General features: G+C 40.1%; 1 long non-coding RNA gene across 4 annotated transcripts; it reads left to right on the top strand.

The window, feature by feature from the left end:
* Window positions 1–1,047: 1,047 nt before the first annotated feature.
* On the top strand, window positions 1,048–25,555 carry LOC141743492 (uncharacterized). Of its 4 annotated transcripts, none has more exons than XR_012587080.1 (6): window positions 1,048–1,676; window positions 2,122–2,218; window positions 5,617–5,793; window positions 7,053–7,122; window positions 9,034–9,077; window positions 10,360–25,555. It is a non-coding gene; the product is annotated as an uncharacterized LOC141743492 (long non-coding RNA). The 4 variants fall into 4 exon arrangements; XR_012587079.1 differs by having other exon boundaries at window positions 9,034–18,037; window positions 18,914–25,555; XR_012587081.1 differs by lacking the exon at window positions 7,053–7,122.
* Window positions 25,556–26,966: the final 1,411 nt, after the last annotated feature.

Genomic DNA, 26,966 nt, shown 5'->3' with positions numbered 1-26,966 from the left:
TAGTGCTGCAAGTGGGATAGCTGCTCGTCACAAAACACCAGTTCAGTCCTCAAAACCCAGCCTCATTACACGCCCGAGTGTTGCCGCTGTTGCCTTCTCAAACCCGTGATCCGTAGTGATTCTCTCCTACCCTTTCCCTCCCCACCTCCGCTGTAGACTGTGAACCGAGCAACGATTTTTAAAGCAAATGTTTATTCGCCTTTCTTTTAGGCAGAGCTGGTGCATGTTCGGGGGCTCTGCATTTTGCGTAATCACGCTGGTAAGAAAACTCGTTTCGCACAGATTCCCACCTTCCCCTGGCGTGTTGGAGCTTTTGTGAAATAGCTGCAGTCGCTGTAACTGCATAGAACTCCAGGGCGGAACGGGGGCTGCCTTAGATCTCAGACTTTCGTCCTGTTTCCCACTGCTGTTCGAGCCTTTTGGTCTTTGTGTTCATGTTCTTCCTATTACCATCATTTGCATGTGTCTTTTCAGCGTGTTTGTGGGTTTCCTAGGAGAAAGAAAGAAAAAAAAATCCCTCGGAGAAGATGATCAGGAAGGGGGCGAGGGGGTTAGTAGAATAAACACATGTAAGAAGTAACAGATTTATTTCCGAACGGAGACTTGCTGCTTCGATGATTGCGAAAATGTAGCGTCACCTACCTGGGTAAGTGGGAAATAAACTTTAACGTTAAAGCTCTCCGCTCAACTTTGTTTATTCTGGCGTCCCTAGTTCGCTTCTCCTTTTGCCTTTGTGCCGTTTAACCGCCTGTGGCGTTTGCGTGCCCCTGCCCCTGCGCCCCGGGTGATGCCTGGTCCTGTACCCGTCCTTTCCACTCGGATCCCGGAGGGAAAAGAGGGAGACTCCGCTAGGCTGGCAGGAGAGGGAGGACCTGGGCGAGCATGGGGCAACCACTGGGAAGAGAACTGGCGTGTGTGTGAGTGCGTGTGTGTGTGCGCGCAGCGGGGGGGGGGGGGGGGGGCGGTGGCAGGAATCCAGCTGCTCTCTCTCCTCCTGCGAACACATGTGGGAAAACAAGTTGTTGCGGGTTCTGTGTGTGCGTGTGTGCATTCCTCGTGTTAAACGGTTATTTTGAATAAAGACGCATGCGGACGAATGTAAGAGAAATGTCTCATGTTTTCATCGCGCTGACACATTCGAGCGACAAGCGGCCGGATGTGTTGAGGTGGTTCAAAGCAACGGTCACAGAGCGTCTTTGTCATTTGGGGCGGTGAGCGAGCCCGGGAGGGAGGGCAGGTTGCCACCTCTGTCCTCGGGGAGTCCAGAGGCACAAGAGGGGCAGAGTCACGCCGCGTGGAATCGGCGCTGGGGAGCGAGTGAGCGCTCCCCGCTCCGCAGGGCTGCTCCTCCAGCGGCAGCGGCCCCAGCTCCGGCCGCTCTCCCGGCTTCTCCAGAACACGAAAACCCTCCCCCGCCAATGCTGGAGACACTCGGCTTTATATCTGCAGCATCAGCGAGAAAGCCCGGCTCGGCGCAGGCTCAGTGTTCACCGCCGCAGTCCCGGACGGAGGAGGGGGGCTCGGGAGCTCAGCATCTTCGCAGCGGGTTAAGTAGGATTAATACCAAATCCCTATTATATTTGCCAAGCAACTTGAATTTATCAAAATTCCCCCTCGCTGTTCTGGAGCTTCGAGAGGAGGAAATTTTGCCCACAGTGTAGGATCCAGACATACCAGTACGTAGGAATACCAGCATACTGCATTACACTGGCTCCCTGCACTGGCAATACAATTGCAACCCGAAGCTCCCGCTGTTCCCTTCCCTTTGTGCTTTTAAACGCAGCCAGGAAACTTAATGTATTCGCCAGGGGAGGGGCGGAATGAAAGCGCTTTTAACCTCCCCGCCATAAACTTTAATCGGATTCTGGGCTGTTGCACGGCATGGACACCTCGCCTCTTGTCTGAGTCTCCTTCCCCGTTGTCTCCCATGTCTACTCCTACCACGGTCTGCTTTGCGAGAGCCTCTTTCAGGCGAATGAGTGATTTCTTTCTCTTGCCATGTGCAATCGCTCCCCCCTTCCCTTCCTACCCTCCCTGGCCTCTCTTACACACACTACGCCTTTCACATGCGGTCTGCGCCCCCCGGCGCCCCCCCCTCTTTTTTTTTTTTTTTTTTTGCAGTGTCTTCACATGCAATCTCCCTCTGAATGTGCAATGTCTTTGCTGCTCGGGAGCGCTGCGTCCTTCACAGTGGATTGGTTCCTATTTCGGATCAGAGGTAACGGCCCCCCCCTTTTCCTACCATTCCCCCTTCCTCCCCCCCACCTCCTCCTCCTCCTCCTCTCCTCCCCCAGGGCAGGCGGCCGGCGTGGGAAATGGGCCCGACGTGCGCTGCATGGTGGATGGCAGCGCTGCTCCCGCTCCACGTGCCCCGGCTGCCGCGGGGGGGGACGGGGGACGGGACGGGACGGATGGGGCTGTACTGACCGTGTGTGTCGTCCCTCCCCCCCGCCTCCCATCCCGCCCGTTTGCGCGGGGAGGTGGGGGCAACGGGGAATGACTGCCGCCGCCACCCCGGCCCCGCGGCCAGTGCTCGCCCAGCTGTTTGGGTGTCGGTAGGAACAAGCCCAGCTGTGTCGGGCGGGGGAGGTTTAGCCCTTTTGGTCAAATCTGTTGCGCAGTGTAACTCCCCCCCCCGCCTTCTCCCTCCCCGGCTCCCCCGCCCCCCCCCAGCTGCACACAGACGCCCACACGCGCTCAGACACGGCGCGGCGTTTGTCCTCCTGATCCGGCGAGATCAAGTGGGGAAGCGGGATCACGGATGTAATCGGCTGTAATAAATAAAATAGCCCGAGATGCTGGAGATACACAGAGGGGAAATAAGAGCTTGTGTCCTTAAAGGGAACATCTGATAAGGCCACCGAGGTGGCATCTCGCGTGTGGGAAGGAATCCGTCTTGCTGACATTCGCAGGCTGCTGTACGTGGGGGAATCCTAAAGCAGCCTGGGAGCTTCCCAGCTCCCCTGCGCCCCCCCCCGCCCCGAAGCTCCCTTCCCGATGCTCTGCAGCGGGGCTTTGTTGTCGTTGTTGTAGCTGTTGATTGGAAAGACAGGGGTCATGGCTTAAATATGCAGATGCAATTAATGGCTAGTTTATCTGCATTTCTTGGCGGAGTCCGGTTTCTGCCGCCGGCGTCCCAACTCGCGGCCGCAGTTGGCGCTTTTCAGCCCACGGCAACTTGTTTTTGGCAGTTTAGGAATGTCGGTGGCTCTCGCTGGAAAATTACGTCTGGGATCTGCAGTGGGAATCCATCTCGGGTTAAAGAGAGACAGATTATTTAAATATCTGTACCACTCTGTACATTAACAAATACATATCACCTATTACTATTTGCGTGCACACACGCGCGCACACAAATGAAGAAGCTCCCGAAGGAAAAAAAATAAAATATTCGGTGGGCTTAAAAGTAACATATTCATAATAATACGAGGAAAAGGTTAAATACAGTAAACATGACAGCAAATTCGAAAGCAGGGGAAAAACAAGGACAAAAACCCCACATAAAGCAGTTAAAGCCATTTGACGGGAGGGAGAAACTAACTCAAGAACTCCACCAAGGGACAAAGAGCTGAAATGACACCGCGGCAGCACTAAGCCCTCGTTGACCTTTCATCTTTCTGAAGTGTCGTGCTGATCTGGTGCAATTCTGCCGTGATCTCTTCACCTCCCTTCCCTACCACAGCCTCCCCCCGGCCGCTTCTGAGCTCCTTTAGCTGGTGGCAGTGAATATACTGGGAGGTCGCCTGAATTATAGGGGGTGCTGACACTTGCCCGGTGTCTTTCACAGCTTTGCAAATCTGCTTGCTATGTAGTAGCACATAATAGTCAGAAGTGATTAAATTATTCATTGCAGCAACAGCCTTTCTGATGGACATTAAAACTTACGAGTTTAAATAAGGAAACCACAGGTTTACTTTTAAGCAGATAACAACTGCATCCGTGCTTATTTAACGGAATGGCAGCTAAGCATAGAACCAGTTAGTTTAAATCCTCTCTCTTTTACTCTCTGTGAGAATTTTGAACCAGATAATGCACCATAAAAGTTGCTGACAGCAAAAATAATCTGTGTTGGATAACAGTGGTTAAATCTCACATGATTATAATTGCTCATTCTTAAAGTAATATTTGAGGTCTGTTCAAAATAAAGGGTTCCTGCATAGGCGTGATTCCATCAGCTTTTCTGAGTTCTCACATTTATAAAGAATGATGAAAAGTAACATTTAGCAAAAGTGGTTGTGATTCTGTTTACTAGGATTTTTGCAGTGTATATATGTTCCTTCCAAATCACAATGATTGAGTTTGAGGTTTTAATTATTATTCTATGGAATGTTATGAAAGGTCTTTTACAGACAGAGTGGGATTTTTTCAGATGCTGACAAAAAATCTAACCATTCAAAATCATGTAGAAATGACAGACAAATTATGTTTAAAATCAGAAGGAAAAATTAATGAAAGGTCTTAAAAAAGCATATGAATTGTCATGAGGGAAGGCAGATTTTGCTTAGATTTATGCTTCATAGGCAACTACTGGCTTTCCTGGATTTGCAGGGATATAAATGAGTGCTGCATCCAGCCCCTTTATTTTATAGATTTATTTTTTAATTGAACTATTGTTCAATTTCTCTAGATGAGAACTAAACTATAGGAGGAAAAAAAAGCATTTAAAGTGAGTTTGGATGAATTCCCATCAAAAATAGAGGGAAATTATGAATCATTAGTATATATTCTACATAAAGAGATACAATGAGACATTCAGGGGAGATAATTAAAGCTGGATTTAATTTAAATGAAATGCATGAGAACCAGGTAGCACTGACAAAGAAAGAAAAATGTATTCATTGTCACTGAAAATATTAAATGGGTACGGTTGATATGCATATGGATTCACTAGCAGAGAACACCAGTTACTTTTGGAAATAATGTAGGATTTTTTGATATAATGTTCCCAAGGTTGATATCAATAGTAAGCCCACTTAAGGTCCCTGCTCAGTCACCCAGCAAGTCACTTACAATGGATCTTTCCAGATGAAGTTCGCCAGACCACAGTTTTGCACTTCTATATTTTTTTTAATATAGTCTGGATTTACCTCAATATTTGTTTTTTAATAAATGGCAATAATTTCCGCTTTATTTGATGGACTGCTGGAAAGTCAAACATGCTCATTCTGAAGAGAGTTTAAAACAAGTTTGTGTTCCAGAGAACTACAAAGGAAAGTCTCGTATCATGAAATTTGATGGATAGCAGTAAAATATACTAAAGTGTTACAGATATATTGAAATACAGTTATTCTCAGCTCCTGCTCCCACTTATTTCTGTCAGCTATCCCTTATATACAGAACTGAGTACACAGATTTTCTAAAACCATTCTGCCTTCACACACTCTTGAAGGCTTCTCAACCTAATATTTTTTTTTCATTTCTACGTGCTACATTTGGTGGTTTTTTGTGGTGGGTTTTTTTGTGTGTTTTTTTTTTTTTTTATGATGCTGCAAGTTTCTTTGCTGTGAGTTAAAGTTTTCTTTCATGTTTAAATGAGAATCACCAGATCCTAAAATCTTTTGTCTGATATTCCTAGTGCATCCTGTGCAGCTTTAATTTATTATTAATATATTTCAGGATAGAATAAAAGATCTGTGATGTCTTCATGAATCTACTGTGTCGGCTGCCTGTTGAGTAGAAGAGGAAATATCCAAGCAAGATGGCAACTCTGCAGCGTTCAGAGGAAGAATCTTTGATATTAAAATCTGAATGCTGTTATGGATAATTGAATTCTGTGGTGCTCCATTCCCTTCTGTAAGTTAACGCCAATATATGTTATTGGCTATACCTAAAATGTAATTTTTAAGTCTACACATATACTCACTGATTATTTGGGTGCTTTAATGTTTCTGTCTACTTTATCATAAATAGTCATTGCTCTCGGCTGAAATAAGGGTTGTATAAATACACAGTTGTTATGAATTAGGGAAATAAATATGGTGGAAAAGAAAGTAATTTACAATAGGACCAAGCTGTTGATTGCTTATCGGACAGTCTATTTGTCCTTGTGCTGCAATGATTAAAACTGCTTTACTGGATATTTTCTGTTAGACTTGCTATTTCTTTTCATAAGAAAAGTGCAGTATTAGAACCCATAGAGGTCATATTGTTATAACAGTTATTTAGCTGTACAGTGCAGAAGCACACCATTTTTTCCTTAATCCTTTGTTTGACCCTAACAGAGGCATAATGACTATTCATTGAAAAAAAGTAAGGGCTATTCACCTGCTACCATCTACTGTTACAGGTGACCAAAAAAAAGCAGGTCTGAAGAGGTGGAGTCCCTTGCACCCTTCCCTGAACTAGATTAAAACATAAACATATATATCCATGCCTGTAACTGCCTGTAACAGGCCTAGTGAAGAGCTTTGAGATTTAGCCAAAATGAGAATTAGAGCCTGGGGAAGGCCCTGCTTATACCACCCTGAAACAGGATCCTGTAAGCACCAATGGGAAAAAAGTAAAGCCAAATCCATCCAGTAGCCGCATGTATTTTTGGCTGTTAAACACTGATCTATATGCTGATACAACCCTGATCAGCTTTGCTTCTGAAATGTTTTGCACTGCTACCTTAATTCTCCAAAATAAGAGTTAAGGGGCTGTAGTCTTTGAAATTATTTGTTCTCCCGCTGCCTCCTTTGCACTTTTTGCCATGCCCAGGCAGCCATACTTTTATGCCTGCTTTAACTGTTTTGCAAAGTTTTTTGGTAATCATCCTTCACATAATTACATTTTTTAGCTTCCTTTATAAGAGTAATAAGTACTGCACAGAGTGTGTTTTTATGACCTACAATATAACTAGAGGAAGAGAGGTACTGATAAGTTTCCACATTTTTCATCTTCTGATAGAAGCCTGACATATCTTCCAGTTCATTCATTCTGTGAGATGATTAAAAAGTTGCTCTTCAACAAACTAAACCTCATCCAGAGCTCAGCAGGAAATAACTGCAATCTAAGCACATTAAAGAACAGACAGGGCAAACCAACGTATACCTCTTTCTTTGCCTTTTAAGATGATGGGGAAAAGAGAAAAGCAGTCGAATATTGTGATAAAACTGGAAGCCTGCAGCAGCTGGTTGATGGGTAAGGATATAGAAACTAATCCAAAGCATACAAAAGTCAATGGAAGTACTTTGACTAAATAAGCTTTGCATTAGGCACCTAGTGAGTGAATGATGTTTAAAGCATTCATGTAGATCTTAAGCAGATGAGTGGAGAAGAAAATGATGTGCATTTTAATGACAATAAATGCCATTAAACCACTTGTGGTGTAAATGTTATTTTGCCTGACCACAGAGATCATGTTTGTGACTCGGAATAAACAGGCAGTGGACCACTGGATGCTGAGTCCTATCCCCTACTACTGCAAGCATTCATGTTCTATAAAACCTCATTTTTTTATATATATATATAAAAAATTCTTATGTTGGTATTGATCTTGAAGTTCAATACATCGCTATAAACATCCGCACGCTCTTTTTACCCATTCATGTGTTTACGGAGAGCATTTCTCTCATCTTAGTTTTGTTTGCAAAATAATACAAGGTTTTTCAATTTCCTCTCATGAATTAGGTTCTGGATTCCTGACATCATGCTGACAGACTTCCCCTTCACCTCCACTCCATTTTTAGTGAATCTTTCAGTGACTATTTCTTTAATACAGAGAACAGGAATTTTTCATTATTTCCATCATGAAGGTGTATGCTACCTGATGTAATAGCTTTAAACATTCCTTTCTTTCCCAGAAATACCTTGTCTAATACTCCATATTAGAGTTTTCATAGCTACAGCATGTTTTGGTGGCTGATAGTCCTTCTTCAGTAGATTGGCTGGATCTTTCTTTTTCTCTGTCAGTTCCAGCTGATGAACTCACAGTTTATAGCAGAAAATCTTATTACATTGCTTTTTGTACTATTAAGTTTAATTCCATTTCTGTTATAGAAGTCATCAAGGTCATCTGATTCTTCCTGTACGTTGTTACCATTTTGATGATTCTCAGACTTGTTTTACCAGCAAATGTCAGCAGCGTGCTCCAAGTTTTTGTGATCTAGTCTTTAAGCATCAAAAAGGTCTATTGCAAGACTCCCCACAAAGAACCCCTTAACAGTTACCATGTAATGATGCAAACACCTAACACAATCTGTTGTTCTCTCCTCGTTAGTCAATTCTTTATCTTCTCAATCTTAACTAATACTTTTCCTATCAGATAATGTCAAAAATTGTTTTGAAATCCAGATACGTGAGATCTTCTCCACTTGCTTGGCTTAGAAGATAAATTATTAAAGAAAGATATCAAGTAAACGGTATCATCTACTCTTTGAAACCTCTAGATAGATTTTATTAAGTTTGCTTTGTACTTCTGTGCCATTACTCATTCTTTGCTTCAAAATTTGCTCTGAAGCTTTGTGTTCTAAAACCATCTAAAAATCACATTGAGAGAGCTATTTGTTTCCTCCCTTCAGCTTCCCATCTCAAAGGTAGGCAGGCCATTTGCTATTTTCTGTAAATGCTCATCCCGATACACTTATTAAGAATCCTTGTTCTAGACCCTTCAGATGTATGTATTAATTACTTCAGGATTCTGCAGTGAAGGTTAGAAGAGTCTTTGATTTGAGTATTTTGTAGTTTTTGAATTAATTTTATTTCAGATGTGATAATTCTTCTTCCACACCTTTACTTTCATTAATCAATTTCCTCATTTCAACATCACCATCCTTGTTGAAAGCTGGAACAATGTATAATTTATTTGGGTATCTCTAGTTGAATAATTATAAATATACTTTATTTTTGCTTACTTATAACATGTTCTGTAAAAGTGAAGCTGTTGCTTTCTTAGCAGTTCTCTAAGATCTAAAGGTTTGGCATTTCATTCAAGTCTACAAGGTGATAGACTATTTACACGTTCTGCTATTTTGCTACTGCATGTTTGTGTGTCTGTCTTGTATTACTTACATATCGTCTACATCATTCATGTCCAAGTTCGTTATTTTGCAGGTCTGAATGCTTCATATTAAAAGACGGAGAATGAGCGTGAAAAGGTAGGTAGTTCATTCCAGGAGAAAAGAGTCTATATTTGACCAAAAGGAGCGTGGCACCTTCAAAGAGTTGAATAGTGCATAGATGGAGAACTAGGTGAAAAGAAACTGAAAACATGCATGGGTTTGGCATTTTACAAGAACAGAGCTGTCCAGAATGTCAAAGGTCAATCTGAATGAAGAGGGATGTTACCAGTTATGAGATGTTATCAGGCTGAATATACAGAAAGTACCTACGTATATATAAGTCCTTGATGAACAAGCAAAATCTGGATATTAGAATATATTCTTCCATGAAGATTCTTCTGTCAAGTACCTTAGAGAAGCTTAGAGAGATAGATCAGAAAGAGAAGATTAGGAATAGAATTGTGAGGGGGTGAAGATAAGGAAGTGGTTTATTGTGTGTGTTTGTTTGTTTTTTTTTTAATTTTATCAACAAATACAATTCAAATGTTATAAGGGAGAAATGAGAAAAAGCAGATTTCAGAAAGCTGAGGGAGTTCCAATTTTCATTTTAAAACTATGCAGCAGCACAGCCGGGTGAACCTACTTTTAAATTTACCTTTTATTTATTAACCTTCGTTTTTCTTTTAAAAACATTTTGGCATTTTTGTGCTAAGCTTCTATTTTTTTAAATTTTTTTTTCTCAAGGGAGATACATGACTCGTAGTGTGGTTTAAAGAGGATACATTTAATTGACTACAGTTCCAAAGAGTTCATGATCACAAAGTAACGAGAAGAAAAGTTTTCTAGTTTTCATCCAATGTGTCATTCTTGGAAGAAGTTATTGACTTAACTTGGTATTATTACTACTCTGAAAGTTATAAGTAAGGATAACATCAGCTATTATGACTTCATGACACTTCAAATAACATATCTCTTTTTTTTTTCAGTTGTTTATTACTTTACTGAGCTTTAGCACATAACTTCTTTCCATGTCTGAAGCTATAGTTAGATTTTTTAAAAAATCAGGTTGGCTCAATGATACCTGATAAAGAAGCAAGATAATTTTACCAATGGTGAAATTTATAGACAATCTAAATTATTTCAGCACTTTCATACATTTCACTATGAACTTGAGCTTTCAAGAGGCTAGCTTTTGTATTTTGTCTGAATATTAAAATTCATCCCCCCAAATTTGCTCAAGTTGCAGTCAACTAAAAAACTGAATTTTGCATAAGCTTGGTAAGGACTTTACATTTTAAAAGATAAATTCCTGAAAGATTTCATCCACACTGAGTGTAGCGCAACATGTGGCTGACTAATACTTTCTTGACAATTTCAGCTCTTTGCCCAGAATCTACTTTCCTCCAGTATTATGTGACCTCTCTTTTGGGACGTAACAATGTGGAGCAGGAAGCTGCTGTATTTGAACACAGAGGGATGAAAGTTAGATCGAAATAGAAAGAAAAGGATGAAGGAACTTTATTGACTGTCCTAAGTATCAATGATGTAAAAAGATAACTGTGAAATTTACTATAAAATTATCCCATTCATGCTGTCCATAAACAATGGTAACATTGTAGATGTTTAGTTCTTGTTCAAATAGCAAAGGCTTATTCAGCAGATCAAAATGATACAGTCCTAATGAACAAGCACGTAAGCATCACTAAGATAGCATATGATTAAACACGTTCCGTTTTCAGTTTGTTTGATTGGGTTTTGGCTGGGAAACGATATAGCAAAAAAAATGATATAACACTCCCCCCGCCCTGAACTATCATCAAGAACATTATTCATATTGCCAGATCAAACACTCAGAAGTTAGAAAATATCAGAATAATACTGTCAGCAGACCCTTAATTCAGATGCCACTGCATCATCCATTGGAATGTTTGATTGCAATCCAATTACATGTTTACATACTCTTTCTCCACTGGGTTTCAATTTGGAATCAAATAAGTAAGTAAGTAAGTAAATAAATAAATTAAACACAAATGAACAAACACATAATAAATAAACAATTAAACAAATACATATTAATAAATTAAAACCACATTTTTATTTAATTGCACAGAACAAATGTGTAAGGTTGCAGTTAATAAGAAATTATTTAATATTTTTATTTTTCCACGTTCAGTGTTTGTCTCAAGACCTTATTTACTGCACATTGTTCAAATAACATCCCAAGACACATAATTATTAAATGGATTTTTTTATGATGTACACTACTACATTGTCTAAAATATTCAAAAGTGTTATTTAATTTGTAAAGAACTGTATTATACTGGGGGTTATTGTGATTCCAGTATTACAAATGGGAAGGGTGTGGGTCAAAAATATGCACAGATTTAGGTTATCTAATTTGAGCCTTTTAGGTCCATATTTTGGGGAGTGCTTAGAACTACATAGCTTTTACATGTGCAAACCAAAACTTTCACTGACATAAGGTATGTCTGGGGATGCTCACTGTTCTGCAAATCAGCCTCAGGATTTCAGGTAAGAGCTCAGAAATAGACAAAATCACAAGCAAAATGTTTTGTTCTGTGACTTAATATCATGGGGGAAATCCATGACGGAAGTTTCAGTCCCCAGCTTTAAAGTACAATGTTCTAACACTATGAAACATTGTTTTCCTCCACTTCAGAGAAGGTCAGTTCTGTACAATGAAGAAAGTAGGGGCCTTGAGGGGAAAAAATATGACTCTAATGAAAGACTATGTCAGACGGCACAAGTACAAGTGAGTGGAACTATGATTTCACCTCTAACTACATTTTGATAATTTTCTAACTATGAAATAAGCATTTAATCTTTTAACCCTAATAATGCCTTTCTAATATATTTGTGTGGCATATAGTAGTTTCTGTTGTAGGCAGAGGACAGCAAAGTTCCCTGTCTCCGCAAAAGGAAATGAATTCAGCTATACAACACTTTGGAGGAGAAGGAACTGGGGTAAGGGGAAGGACTCTTGAATAAGCATAAGCCGGAGATGCACAGATGGTAAAAGTTCCCAAATGTTCTAGTCTCCTCTCTGGGCGTCTTTTGCTATATAAGTGTGATAACATTTGTTAGAAGGCATGATTAAGGCTTTATAGGCTTCACAGATGGAACGTAATTTAGTGGAAAGACTTGAAAGATAGAAGATTTGGATGTGAAATGGATTCCATGAAAGGAATTAGAAAGGGTCAAGTCCAGAGAGGCAATGTAGATGTAATGACATCTAAATATTTTTCTGGAAACAAACGTTTGGATGACCCATTAAATTGCCTTCGATAATTTTACTGGGGTTAGGTTAGGTTGGAACATCTATCTGTGTAAGAGAAGACCTGAGATAAGGGGCACAAACTCGAACATAGGAAGTTCCACCTAAACATGAGGAGGAGCTTCTTTACTTTGAGGGTGGCAGAGCACTGGCACAGGCTGCCCAGAGAGGTGGTGGAGTCTCCATCTCTGGAGACATTCCAAACCCGCCTGGACGCGTTGCTGTGCAACCTGCTCTAGGTGACCCTGCTCTGGCAGGGGGGTTGGACTAGATGATCTCCAGAGGTCCCTTCCAACCCCTACCATTCTGTGATTCGGTGATTCTGAGTCAGTTCCTTTCATCCAGGGATCTCTCCGTTTTTCTCAAAGGAATACGTAACTTAAAAGATAGAAGCAGTTAGAAAACTTATTTAAAGTCATTTGACATACAGCCACCCTATATTCAATAAAGTAACCTACCTATTAGGCTACATAATTAGGTATGCTTTCTGTCCCTCCTTTTCCTCCAGCAAAACTCATTTACACTTCCACCCTTCCTCCAACTTCTGGCAAGCCTCTTGTCCACTATGCTATATCTCATGTAGGAAGAAACCACCTTGGGGACACAGGTCAGTAAGCCTGAGAATAATTTCCTATTGAGGGAAATGGAGAAATGTCATACCAGATAATCTGATTTACCTGGGCCCAATTTCAGAGATTCCTAACTAACATATATACATATACTTGTATGTATATATTTGTAAATATATTTATATTTGGTTACGTGATAATAGCAAGAAAATATTTGGCAAGCAGCTGCTGACAGGTGTAAAATTCTACAAACTGCTAGAGTTGTCAATAGGACATAAAAATTATTTATCAGCGATGTACAGAATATGGTCAATTTTCTCAGGTTAGATTCATCAGTGGAAAGACCTAGAACTAATAATTTAGGCTGCTTTTGTTTCTGTTATATGTACTTTAAAAGCAGAAATAGTAGCTTTTTAGAAAATAGCTTTGTTTTTAATTAGCAAGAAGTATTAGATGTCAACTAATTACCTGTAGAAGAATGGAAACATCATAACTGATCCTCAGTCATGCTGGAAATTCAAGGGCTGAGACTGAGAACAGCGCATGTAATAGTGCTTTCTCGCCACACAAGCACTCTCATCAAAACCACCATTCAAGGCCACTATCATGTCTCACTTGCCGATTCAAAAAACCTGATCTCTGGGCCTGACTGAGGACTAATCAGTCATGAAATATTATTTTTAAAATAATATTTTGCTCTTTATAAAGGGAAAAGAAAGGTTTTAAACATCCACCTCTTGCCTTATCTTTACAGCAGTAAGATTTCTGTGTTTCTTCGTTAAACCTTTTTGCAAACTAGAGACAAAAATATTCCCATCTTGTGTCTGTTTCATGGGATTTAAGACATAAATTTACGAAGAAAAAAGCATACCTTTCTAAAAAAAGGGTACATTTCCATTTTAAAGAAGAATGTCAGACAGCCAAACTCTCATATTTGAGGTACAAGCGTATTGTGGCCAGAATCCCACTTGCTTGTAGCCTGCTCTTGATATGCTGTTTTGTTTGACTGGCTGGCTCTCTTCAGTGTTTTGTTTCCCAGAGCTGTCTATTCTTTATAAAAATATCTATGTGCCAATTTAAGGCATTCTGAAGTCAATCAGTTGTAAATGTAAGCGTGTCTTATGGGATTTTCCTTCACTTTAATGTGGTTAATGAATATGTTCCCATGACTTTTAAATGGACTGGTGCCTCAGCACATTTTCAAAATTACCCTATTTGAAGACATTTCCATTTATAATGGGGCTTAAATCTCATTTCCCTCAATATCTGCCCTCACTTAGTCTTTTTTAAGGCTTCTCCGGAAAAAAATTATATCTCGGCTGCCGCTCCTGCTCTTAATGCTTTCCTAGTATCGGTAAGAGCAGAAACCAACTGATGCCTCACTCTGCTACTCATACAGAGACAATATGCAGACACCGCACTATCCTCCATTCCTGGCTGAAGAGCTCTGTGCTACCATTTCGTATTATCTACGCACGCTGCTCCTGCTTCAGGTGTCTGCTAAAGCTTCACGCCTCACTTTAGTCTCAGTGGCTTCACATTTTCCCTGTAGGAACTTAGGGTAAGACTGGTAAAGATACCCTTAATTTCAAGCTACTGCAGATCCTAATTGGGAAAAAAAAAAAAAAAGAAAGTCACCTGAAATAGTAGGACAGACACAGCCCTGGATGAGTGGAAGGAGGGAAAATAGAAGGGGATATAAAGAAGGGGAGAAAAGAGGTGGAAGTTATATTATTTGATTGTGTCCTTCACTTGCTGAGTCAGCAGGAGCCAAGAGCTCTGCAGGAGCACACTTAACCTTCACATTTCTGCACAGAAACCCCATCTGGCCAACTAAATTGCCAGCAATTGAGAAGCCATGCAGGAAGCTGCATCCAGCTATTCTCATTCAGTGTGAAGGTTACTGTCTTGTGGAGGTAGTGGGAGAGGAAATAAGGGAAACGTTACAAGACTATGCCTCTCACACACGATGTGACCAAATTTGGGCTGTTCACTGCTGTAGTTCTTAGACACATAAAGAATTAGACATTCTGGGAAAATTCAGCTACTACCGTAGAAAGACCCAACGTCAGGCAATCTTGTAAAGAAAATTCTTCATGGAGAAAAAAGCTGAAGAAAATCGAACAATCAAATTTTACTATAGAATTTTGCATTTGAATTTCAAAATCAAAAGCTTTTACTTGTAGTCTTTCTGTCGAGTTATCTGAAGAAAATTTCTACTTGGCCCTTGCAAGGACCTCTAACTGTAACTTCCGTTTAAAAGGCCTAGAAAAATAAAATGCCTTCCCTGTGTCTCTTAATATGCAATGTTAACGCAAATGCAGGTACTGAACTGACATGTAAACCACAGAAAAATAAATCAACGTTGCATAGAAGAACCCAATCATCTATGTGGGGAAAGCTCCAGAAGAATATATCAGCCACTGGTTTATATGAACAATTAGTAAAACACCAATTGCACTTTAGTCCTTTAGTTCAGTGTTTCCCAATGAGCGAGGCTGCTCTCACCAGAGAAACGTGCCAGCATTAAAGGTGAAACACAGAACAGAGTATAATCCGATGAATGTATTAACTTAGGCTCTGTGCCCAGACTGGCGCTGCCAGCAGTAGCAAACTGAAGAAAAGAAGATGGTCAAGTACAGCAGTGTGAAAAAATGGGAAATGGGAGAGAAAAGGACAACACAATAGTTCAGAAAAGCCTGTTGCCAGTGTTTTGTCTCTCTGATCACAGGAAACTGTATTAGATAAGCAAATCTCCCTTTGTCGTATCACTTCTTTAGTTGCCTGGTGCTAGTCGTAGTTTGGTGTCAGTGGGTTGTGTTATCTGGAGACCTGAGATACTCTCAGGTGAATAGGTCTCTCAGCGCTACTTACTGATCAAGTCTTCACATAAGCAGTTTAGAAGGGGATCAGTTTTCTGGTTGCAGTAGGGAATGAGTGATTATTCAAATTCAAGATTGAGAGTCCTTTGTGTTTGATGTGAAATATTTGTGTTTCAGCAGGTGAACTTGCATTTTAATTTGAGATATTTTTTTTTCACTGAGTGAAACTTGTTTTCCATAAGCCTCCTAAAGCTTTGACAACCAGGGACAAAAAAGTGTCCCAAGAACAAAATAGCCGGTTGTTTATAAGAACAGTTACCACCCCATGAGTTTTGAAAATCACCAGTTCCCAAGCAGTAAGGCTGGAGATGTGTGTCACATCAGCAGTGAAGCAGAGAGCAGAACAGAAACAATATGCTTCATTCTATTCATGAGCAGCTGAAGCTAGATATCAACTTTTTCCACTATCTTGCAGCTATTAAACTGGTACTTGGGGCAAATTTCTACTAGTCTCAATTAATTTTAAGTTTAAAAAGGTTTACGTAAGACTTTTACTTTTCTTTTTTGCTAGAAAAGATAAAGAAATGGACAATTAACTACATTCTTCCCAGCAATGTAGAAGTGCTCATGAATGTTAAATCAATTTACAGTGAATACTGAAGAAAGTGTTACAGACTTGCTGCTAAAAGTAAGCAGAAAAAGTAGATCTATCAGGCTTCTGCTAGAAATTGTGCTTTCTTATACATCAGCTTTTAATACGGAAATTATTTTTGTAATTCTCTGCAAAGATCATGTACTAAGAATGTTATGTCTATAAAAATTAAAAAAAAAGTAATTGCAGCACTAATCTGACTATACTTCTGTCCAAAATTGGTAATGAACACAGATTTAAGCATATTTAGTCTGTGTGTTTGCAAAAAACTATCTACCAAACAACGATGTTCTTATTCAACTAGAAACACCGTCCTTCAAGTATTGAGTTTGAGTATATATGCTTCTCTTTTTCTTCGTCTTTTTGCAATACAGTATCCGTGAGGCATTATGCACATTTAAAACCATGTTTCGATCCATTGTACTTTTGGGTTAACTTCTGAAATCTTCGGGACATATCAGAGTGGAAGTTAGCAACCAGAACTAGGGTTTTTTGCTGCTCCCCTCTGCCATTTTAGCAAAGTGCTCTTTTACTGCACAGTTGCCTTCACATCTGTATCATTCCCTTGCAACACCTTTGGTGGCAGGATGGGATCAATCGCATGACCTTTGAGCGGAGCCCTACCACAAAACAGAACCTTTTCTTTCTTTCCATGCCATGTGGAATTCGCATGCATTTCTGGTGAGCCCTGAAAAGCTTCCCGAGGAAAGCTGATGCTTTTTTCCAAGCTTAATTCCCTCTTGCTCACCAAAGGATGGTAGGAGCAAGCTCGTTCTCCCGTGGACTTCAATTCTATTCCTAATTCATCAACAGATGGCAGTAGAAAACTCCCTACCTGCCTATCTTCACACCAAAGGCCTTACAAATGACCTTAATACTAACAAAAGAAAAATAAACTTCTCAGTGTAGTGCGAAAGTCTCCTAAAGATTAATTTTTATGCTGAGTCTGAATGCCTAGAAGCAATTTTGGAATGACTATCTTTCCTGTCACATTCTTCTGTTTTAAAATAATTCTTTGATTGATATACTTTATTTTTCTAGTTGTGAAAGACTATATTGAATATAGATTATAGCAAATAATTTGCTTTTCCCACAGAAAGATGTGATGAAAAACCAGTTCTCTGAGCTCAGTAAAGACCTTTTCAAATGTCATCATTACAGTGACAGAACAAGTAATTTAGTAAGTTTTTGAAACATGCCTCACTAGATTTTGGCGTTTCATTAATTCCTCCCCCTTCAAATCAAGTAGATAGTATAATAAATTTAGTGAATTCTTTATATAGATTGAAACATTAAGATGCATGGAATATACAGTAGTTTCTTATTCCATTTTTTAAAAGATGCTGATACCTTGGCATTGCCAACCAAGGAAAAAGCATTACCATAAAAATTTCTGAGAGGCATTTTCTTGTGTAATGTATAATAGTGGGTGTCTTACATAGGAAACCTTATATTATATAATTCTCTTTTAGCCTCAGGCACACAAATTAGGCCTAGAGTTCCTGATTTCTATTCCCACTTCTTTCACTAACTTATCTTAATAATTCTTTGCCCTTCTCAATTTGCCAGCATGTTTCCTATGGTGAGAGGAACTGATTTTAAAGGAGAGGAAGAAACGGAGGAGAAATGGCTCTTTCAGGCACTGCTGGCGGGAGTGGCTTACCGATCTAAACATAGTGGAAATGTTTGAATTCTCTGAGCCAGTGATTTAAACTGAGGTAGGTCTGACTCAAATCTTCTTCAAGACGTGAACACCGATTTCCCTTCAAATTAGTGAGTGGATTTTTTTTAGATTAGACTTTAAACACCGACAGTGTGTTGGCTGTGTGAGTATGTTAGCGAGCCCTGGCGTACTTGGCAAAGGGAAGTGTATGTCCTAGAAGCAGTGCAGAACATTTTGCCTCCGCACACTGTTCTACAGAAATCTTGGGTGAGAGCCAGCATAGTGTCAAAGCCATAAAGATGGAAGCCTCATTTTTTGCTTTTTGCTTTCTCACCCTTATTTCTGGTTTGGGTTGGGTTTTGTTAGTTTGTTTTTGTTGTTGTTTTTTTGACAGACAAACCGGCCACAGCAGAGTACGTTTTGGTCCCATAAGCAGAAATATTTCTTGATTTGTACTCTTCCCCTGATCTGTTTTTGCTATCTAAGTATTGTAAAGTTTTCTCCATAACTAGGGAAAAGAGATAAATAATATGATAAATATTCCAATCCTTTCAAATAATTTTTTGTAGTTTTTCAGCTATCTAACTAGTTTCAGATTGTGTCATTTTCATATTAAAAATTTTGGAAAAAATGAAAATAACATTAATTCTTTGGCTCTAGGCATAAATAGTGGTGCTGCCCCTGATACCATCTTATTCTTATGAAAAATACAACCAGTATTATAAAAATGAGTTTTCAGTTCAGGTATATCTACTTCAGTGAGAAGATTGATAACAAGATTGCTGTGTGTTAGCTAAATGTAAATGTGAACCAGTAATAAAAGATATAATTTAAAAGATAAGTGCTCATATACATAGAAATAGTTGCAGAATCTTCATTTAGTCCTATCATGCTGTCTTTAATATATTATCACATACATTTATTTCCAAAGGACCCTGGATATTAAACATACTCCCTGAATTTTGAGGAAATTTATTCCATGAATGGACTGTGTGTTCAAACTGTTTAGCCAGTGTCCTTGGCTCCCTGTGCTGTGAATAGGTAAAGAAGTTAGAGCATGAAGAACTCATCACGCATTCATTAGGGTTTTCTCATGGTACTGCTAGTATCTGGAAGATGGTAGCTTCCTTTGTAAATAACTTTGAGATATGTTGTAATAAAATGTCATACAATATTAAATGTATAATACTAACGGTGTGAAGCTTTTGTGTTCTGAACTGAACCATTTTTCAACAATCCACCAACACGCGCATCTGCAACCCTGAGAGCATGTTCCTGTTGAATATTGAACTCCTATACCTTTTGTTTTACTTATTTGTTTTGAGAAACTATCAGCGTGTATGCGTACACAGCATACAGCAGGCCAGAACCCAGTAAGCCCTGTCTTATATGAACTTTGCTGTATTAATTCAGGCATAGGAGTGGATATTCTAAATATGTATTTATTCAGCGTAATAGAACAGTTAGTAAGAGGGTTACCAATCTGGGCCAAGCACCTCACTAATACAGCTGTACTGTTTCTGGCATTGCAGGTGATCTGCATTGCTGTGGTGTTGTGGTTTGAGGAACACACAACAATTTATTGCCGTTCAGACAATTATTCTATCACCCGATGACGCCTCCCTACCCAGGAAGGGGAATCAGGAAAAAACAAGGAAACCCGAGGGCTGAAATATAAACAGATTTAATAGAATAAGACTAAATAATTAACATTAATAGTACCAAAGAACCAGTATTGATCCTGATACCACTATAAAATATACAAGGATTATACTGAGCCCATTCTATCAGCAGGAAGCTGTGCACTCCCAGCAGTGGACAGCAAATGTAGGACACTGCGAGCGCTGCAGCTTTGGGAGGAAGGGAAGACCTCAGGTGTCTGGCACCGGGGCAAGAAGTTCTCAGGATTGCAGCCATCATAGAAGAGAAAAAATCCTCATCATACTTTCTAATTTATATTGAATGCGCCATTCATGGTATGAAATAATCCTGTTGGCCAGCCTGGGTCAAGTGCCCAGGTCTCGCTCCTCCTCATCCCTACACCTGCGATGGCTCAAAACCACTGAGACCTTGAAACCCACATACCACAGCTGGCTATAAAGTAAATATTTTCACAAATTCAGACACTAGAGTCTTCTAGAAATGCAGTTTTCTGAAACATTAGAAGAGATCTTATTGGAAAGTAAAATTGCTGAGAGAGAAACTGGTCCTGTGTCGCTCAAACCAGGACATGTGGTCATCCATCCTCATAGGGCTTAGGGTTCATGGGGAAGTCTAAGGTCCTGTGTAGACCACAAGTGGCGTTTTTATAAAGTTATACCAAAAGTGTGTGTTGCATGGCTGGAAGTATGACATGACAACTTGTGGGCAGTCGAGGTCTGGCTTTGCTGAGGAAGACTCGGTGGGTACGTGCATGTGTATGACTGGTGGTGCAGATGCATACTGCCTATAGGTTTACTTTAGAGTAAATTATCCCCATCTGAAGTTTCCCTGAGAGAAAACTAGCTGTGACACTTCAAAAGAGAGCCCAGGAGCAAACTGACATACAAGCAGTGTGAACAGTCAATGAACTGCAGATGGAAGTGAAATGGAGTGCTAAGTTGTTTGACAGCATGCACAGGTGATTTAGCTCATACATATCTTGTCAACTATTTCTGTAGGGCACTGATGTCCTGAGGAGACATACCCTGAAACACCATTCTCGTATCTTGACTTAACTCTGCAAAGATTCCTGCACAAAGACATGAACACCATAACTAGTTCCTTTTCTTTCATGTATACCTCTTTGTTTTTGAAGACATTTTGGTGTCAATGTCTTTCACTTCTCCTGCATTTACTCAGCTTTTTATGTTCAAAATACTCAGCTTTTCCATTTTCAATGCGCCTCTGATACACCATGGAAACAATTAAATTGCAATTTCTTCTATGAAAAATTATTTCCAGAAGAAGGCCTTATTTTCAAAGACCACTCTTTAAGTGTACTGTGATACTGTGAAATTTCAAAATTACTCGTGATGATTTCTATTATCTCTACTTTATTTTTAACATGCCTGTTATTTTTTCACATTTTTTTGCCAAAACACCCTACTTCTGTCTAGTTTTATCCAATTATTAGAAAATTCTATGTCTGCCTTTACATTTCCCTTATCCAAATTTCTGTAAGAAATTTTATTTCAGTAAAAATATCTGCAGTAACAGTAGTAGATTACATCAGTATTTGTTTTGTATTGTCTAATCCATAGTTGACTTCTTTTAAATAGAAATTTTCCTGGTTCATTTTGTAGAGATGAGACCAAAAAAAAAAAAAGAGAGAACTTTTGAGAACATGCCACTGTAATCCTTCGTGCTTTTTTAATTTCTTTAACCATAAGAAAGTGTATGTAACAAATCTGAAGTATTTTCTAATTTTGGAAAGGCCTGTCATTTCAAACTCTGCTATTTAAAATACCATCGGAAGAACATTGTCTAGTAGTACAACACAAATTTTTGGTTACCTGAATGAAGTATTGATAGTGGGATTCATATTGGACACTTGAAGTAGACTTTAAGCAGAAATTAGACTCCTACATTTAAAAAAACTGTTCAGAATATCTGTATTAGCCTTAGTTCATAATGGAGGAACTCACATTTTGGACTAAATTTGAGGTGATCCTCAATCTCTGGTACACTGTCTAGGAGGAAGAGGGAGGCTTTTGGCCAGAAGAACAGGCAGGAAGGAGCCTAACCCCTAGATTTCCAAGCTAACTGCCTTCTCTTCATATTTGGTTTTTAGTTCAGTGAATCTCTGGTATGAAATGACCAAACTCAAAATTCAGACCATACCCAAAGTGGTTGTCTGCTATGCTACAGAAATTTCATGCTCTTGTTCTGGCCAGGGAACTCCTGCATACATGGCTGAATTGTAGCGCAACTTTGATAGGAAGGATAGATCTGAGAGGTAGGTTTGAATATCTCTGGGTGAGCTGAGCCCTTTTCAGAATTTCTGTGTAAATTGCTGTGCAAAACTGGAAAATTAGTCACTGTTTAAAAAAGGCAAATTTTGTTCATCTCTCTAGGTACTCTCAAAAGATAAGTCTGCTCTGATTGGACAAGACACCTAACATCTAGAAAAAGGAATAGGAGCTCAAATGCAAAATTATACTTAGTGTTTCTTTGTTAGATAGCTTTAGATAGCCTTTTGTGCAGCCTGTGCTAAATCTGTACAATTTTTATTGTACAGAGATGTTAAACATTTTAAATAATTGTGATGTAGCCAATCATTTCCTTTTATGCACTGGGACTCCTAAAATTGATACTCACAGTAGAATATGGTTTTCTGATATGTTCTATTTTTGGTGTCTTTTATGTAAAGAACTGCAGTCAAGAATGGAATTACAACAGCCTTCCATTGGAATGTGAAAACACAGCCATCTGGCATGTATGTGTTTCATAATTTTGCCAATTTCTTTACCACAGTCTATTTTAGTATTTGGGAGAACCTTCTTTTACTTGGTACTTTTGTCAGAGTGAAAAATGAATGCTGAAAACCATACAGTCTGTATTAATAAGATCCTCTTTTCACAATCTACTCTCTGCGGAATGATTTGGTAAGGATTTAAAATTCCTTATACTCACGGATTATTCTATAAATATGAAATTTTAAAGAATTGCTGAATTCATCTTGTCACCTGCATAATTTAATCAAATTCCCAGTACATTTTTTCCAGTGGCTTTTACAATTCAAAAAAATTCTTGCTATCTCTCAGTTCATTTACTCAAAGTCTGTATAACCATGTTTTTAAAGGAACACAAACAGGAAGCAATTCAGTTGAGTTATGAAGAATCATACTATATAGCAATTAGATGTGGACAGATAGTCAAGAATTATTCTTTCTCCTTCTCCAAGAGTGCTACTACTTATGTTTGTCTTTCCACTTTCTTCTCTCTTTTATGGAGTGAAAAGTTAACATGCAGTTTAAGATTCACTTTTGTGGATCGACACCACTCTGTAGTATTTGTAAATATATTTCTGGTTATTCTACAAACATTTAATAGAGAAATTGCCGTTTTTAGCTGTTGTTTTAGGGCTGGCTAGGTGAATCTCCAGGACAAAACTCAGTAAATTTAAACAGGAATTGCTCCTATTTGAGCATTCAAAGGGGAGGTCAGTGGTTCTAGAAAGTCTTAATCAACTCTGTGCCACCTTGGCACTAAGATTGTGATGACTGTTACTGACAAGTACCACCAACAAATCATTATATTATTTCCCACTCTCACTTTGGTTCACCAACTCTAGACAGGTGAAAATCATGCCATTATCTTACATCTTTGCTTTCTGGAAAGGGATGGACTTAGAGAATGTACAATATCCAATTAATTTTGCATATTCTTGTATTCCTTTGTTTTAAGTCTTCCTTACTCCAATTCATAGGTATCTTACTGAAATAAAAATGTGGTCATTATATAGTGTCTTTTCCAAAAACCTCTGAAAGTACTTCCAAAGTACTCTGCAAAAGTAAGAAAGGCAAGGCAAGCTGAGGTTAGAAGCACTTCAGAACGTGTATGAGAAAGTACCAACCTCTGAACTATTGCTCAGAAATTAGCTCTATTCCATCTTCTCCACAGTTTTTTAGTATGTTTTTAGGATGTCCTACTTTGTGACTTGTAGGAATGTGTCTGAGAGAAAATGGTCATGTGAGCCAGCCTCCCTACTATGAGAGATTAGATTAAGGGCAAAACAGGTGGTAGAAGATGGAATTAGTACATGGGAAAAACGGGGACTGAGAAGGTAGAAAACATGTTGTGCTAATGACTAAGCAATTTACTATGTGAATTCTTGTAACCAACCTGATCTGTGAATGAACTGCATGGACAGCGCGTGAACAGAGACTGTAAGCCAATCATATAGCTGCCGCTAGCGCGTGCTCTTATTGCCTGTCTATATATACTCTGTGAAAACTTGAATAAAGGGAGAACGATCATACTCATATTGAGATTCCATCGTTACTCCGGGTCCGTCTCCCACTCCGACATCCTCCGACATCTGGTAGCAGAGGATGGTTCAGCGCGACTGAGTTCTCCGAGACTGCGGTAAGCAGCTAGAGGAGGGGAGTGGGAAACTTCGGCTGGGAGACGTGCTGCTTGGGCGCATCAGCGGGAGCAGACAACGGCGTGAGGTCGCTCCTCACCTCCCAGGCGCAGCTATGGAAACAGAAGCTGCGGCCACGCTACTCGCTGGGATCCTCTCTAAGAGAGGGATTGAAACACCAGTGAAACTGTTGCTCAAACTGATTAAGCCGGGGCAGGAGATGGGGCAACAAGTAACAAAAGAAGAAGGGGCTATATTAAGACTTCTCCTGCATATCCTCTCCAAGAGAGGGGTGAAATACGATGAGCGTATGCTCCAAAGGTTGTTAACCTGGTGCAGAGAGAACGGATTCGCACCAGAGCCCCAGACAGCTTTTAAACCAGGAATATGGGAGGCTGTTGGAAAAAAACTGTGGGAAATGATAAGTAAAGGAGACAAAGAGGCATCACCGTTAGCGATGACATGGTGGTTGGTGTTATCGACCTTACAAGATATGAACGCGGAGCGAGCCACAGCAGCCGGGGCTTTTGCAGCATTACAACCCACGGGAGGGGGATTGAACAGGCCAGGCCCGAAGGTCTGGGACGATCCCCTGCTGATCCCCTCTGCTCCACCTGAGGCCGATGGAGGAGGCAGAATGTCAGCAGAGAAGGACAGAGCCGGAGCTGTTTGCTCCTGACATTGCCCGCCTCACCCCCTCCCCTCCCCAGTCGTCTCCCTGAGATAACAGTGCTGTTTTTATATGTCTGCTGTGTAAGTGTGTGTGGGCGCCGGCTTATACCTGCTGATCAGCATGTGTGCTACTGTTTGCTTTTTGTTGTGTGCAGTGTCGTTAGGTGACTCCACTTGAGCAGGTGTTCTGCCCAGTGTGGTACTGTTTTCGTATGCAACTAGGGCTGACACTCCGTCAAGTGAAGAAGTTTGTGTATACACAATGTTTAGACATAAGGCGAGTGCGCCCCAGGTAGATACACCAGGATGGGCTGTAGAACCGATGGAAGTCCTGAAATATTGGGGGAGTTTTCATGAGCCGACACGTTTACACTCTCGGGAACGGCTTGCCCGTGCAGGGCGTATCGCTGGTTGTTTGTTGTTTGTCTATAAGATCGTGGTTGGTTGGGAAAAGGAGTTGAGACAAAATCTATAGGATGCTCTGTATGAAAATGAGAAACTTAAGGAAAAATGAGAAACTGAGCTCTTGTTGCAAAGGCAGACTTTTATGTCAGTTGTAAGTGATGGAAAAAAAAAAAAAAAGAGAGAGAAAAAAAAGAAAAAAGAAAAAAAAAGAAAAAGGAAAAAAGAAAAAAAAAGAAAAAAGAAAAAAGAAAAAAAAAAAAAAAAGGAAAAAAAGAGAAAGAAAAAAAAGAAAAAATGAAAAAGAGAAAAAAAAAGAAAAAAAAAAAAAAAAAAAAAAGAAACCAAACAGGAACAATTAGATGGGAAATGTGTCATGTTAGCACAAAAGTATGCCATAAGCATTATGAGAAAGCATCAGAAAAAGAGAAATAGGACACCTGATTCAAAGCAGTACCATAGAGATATGGTTTTGGTTTTTTTCTATATGTGTATATGTTATTGCATGCCTTAGTAGATTGCTCTGTGTTATACCCTGCGAGACTAAAATGAACCCCAGCAGAAGCGGTCTCTTGAGCAAGGGGGTGGAATATGGGAAAGCAACGGAAAATCGGCGAGGAGGACTGTAAATACATGCAAGGGACTCGCACCTGGGTGCTGGAAAACACATATATCACACCAATTGTTATTCATTCTCGGGCGCTTGCAAGAAAAACATTTGGATGACATAAGCCTGTAATGGACTCACAGACACCTTATCTAGCTGCTTGAGAATCTTGGCCTGTTGTGGAAGAAGATCAAAGCACAGTACCAGCAAGAACAGGGAGTCCGCATGCACTCTTGCTAACAAGGACTCTTTTGCTGCCAAGGATTTATGATAACAAGGACTCTCTTGCTGCCAAGGATAAGTTTAACAATGCTACTAGTACCGCTATTTCTGAGTTATTGCTAGATGTAGATAGTATTCGATATGCGATGTTGCAAAAAAGAACTGCTACTGATTTTTTGCTTTCAGCTCACAGACATGGTTGTCAAGATTTTAAAGGACTGTATTGTGTGAATCTAAGTGACCACTCCAAATCCATCCATGCCCAGCTGCAGGAACTGCACCGACCGAACCAGCAACTTGTGGAGACCACTGGGTGAAATCTCTTTGCTGGATGGACTTGGGGGTGGGGTTGGTTGAAGCAAATTATACTCATCGCCTGTGTGGAAGGAATTTGTCTGTTATGTTTAGTATGCTGTTTGCTGTGTTTAATAAGCATTATACGATCAGCTGTAAATGCCGCTTTGCATCGTACCCTTGAACAAGTTGTAGAATATGTTGCTCTAAAAACTATGTGTGTATCCATGAGAACCTGACCTTCACAGAAGAAGATAACAAGAAGGGATTACAACAATGTAGACACGTATCAGACAGCTGCTGTTAGCGAAGCTGGATCATGAGTTTGGTGAGACTCGCTGCATACGCTGGCCACGTGTGCAGCGACTCTAGCCTGTACTTTTCTACTCGATCCAGCGCAGGAGAGTCTGGTGGGACTCGCTGCGTGCACTGGCCATGCATGCAGCGACTCTAGCCTGTACTTCTCCAGTCAATCCAGTGCAGGATATAAGGAGGCTGTCTCGCGTCAGAGAGGGGGAGAGAGACATGAGCACACTTTGAAGGTACAGGGGATGCCCTGAAGCACTGTGTCTGCCCCCCCCCCCCCCCCCATAAGTTTTATGTTCATTAACCCCAACAGCTCAGAAGGCATCACAGTATGTTGCAAGATAAGATATAGTCTACTACTGCTGCAAGACGCACTGAACACCTTCCTACAAGAATTTCAACTTTATGCCCTGA

The sequence above is a fragment of the Larus michahellis genome, chromosome 5 (assembly GCF_964199755.1).
Source record: "Larus michahellis chromosome 5, bLarMic1.1, whole genome shotgun sequence".
Taxonomy (NCBI): domain Eukaryota; kingdom Metazoa; phylum Chordata; class Aves; order Charadriiformes; family Laridae; genus Larus; species Larus michahellis.
This window is presented reverse-complemented; position numbering and strand designations above follow the sequence as displayed.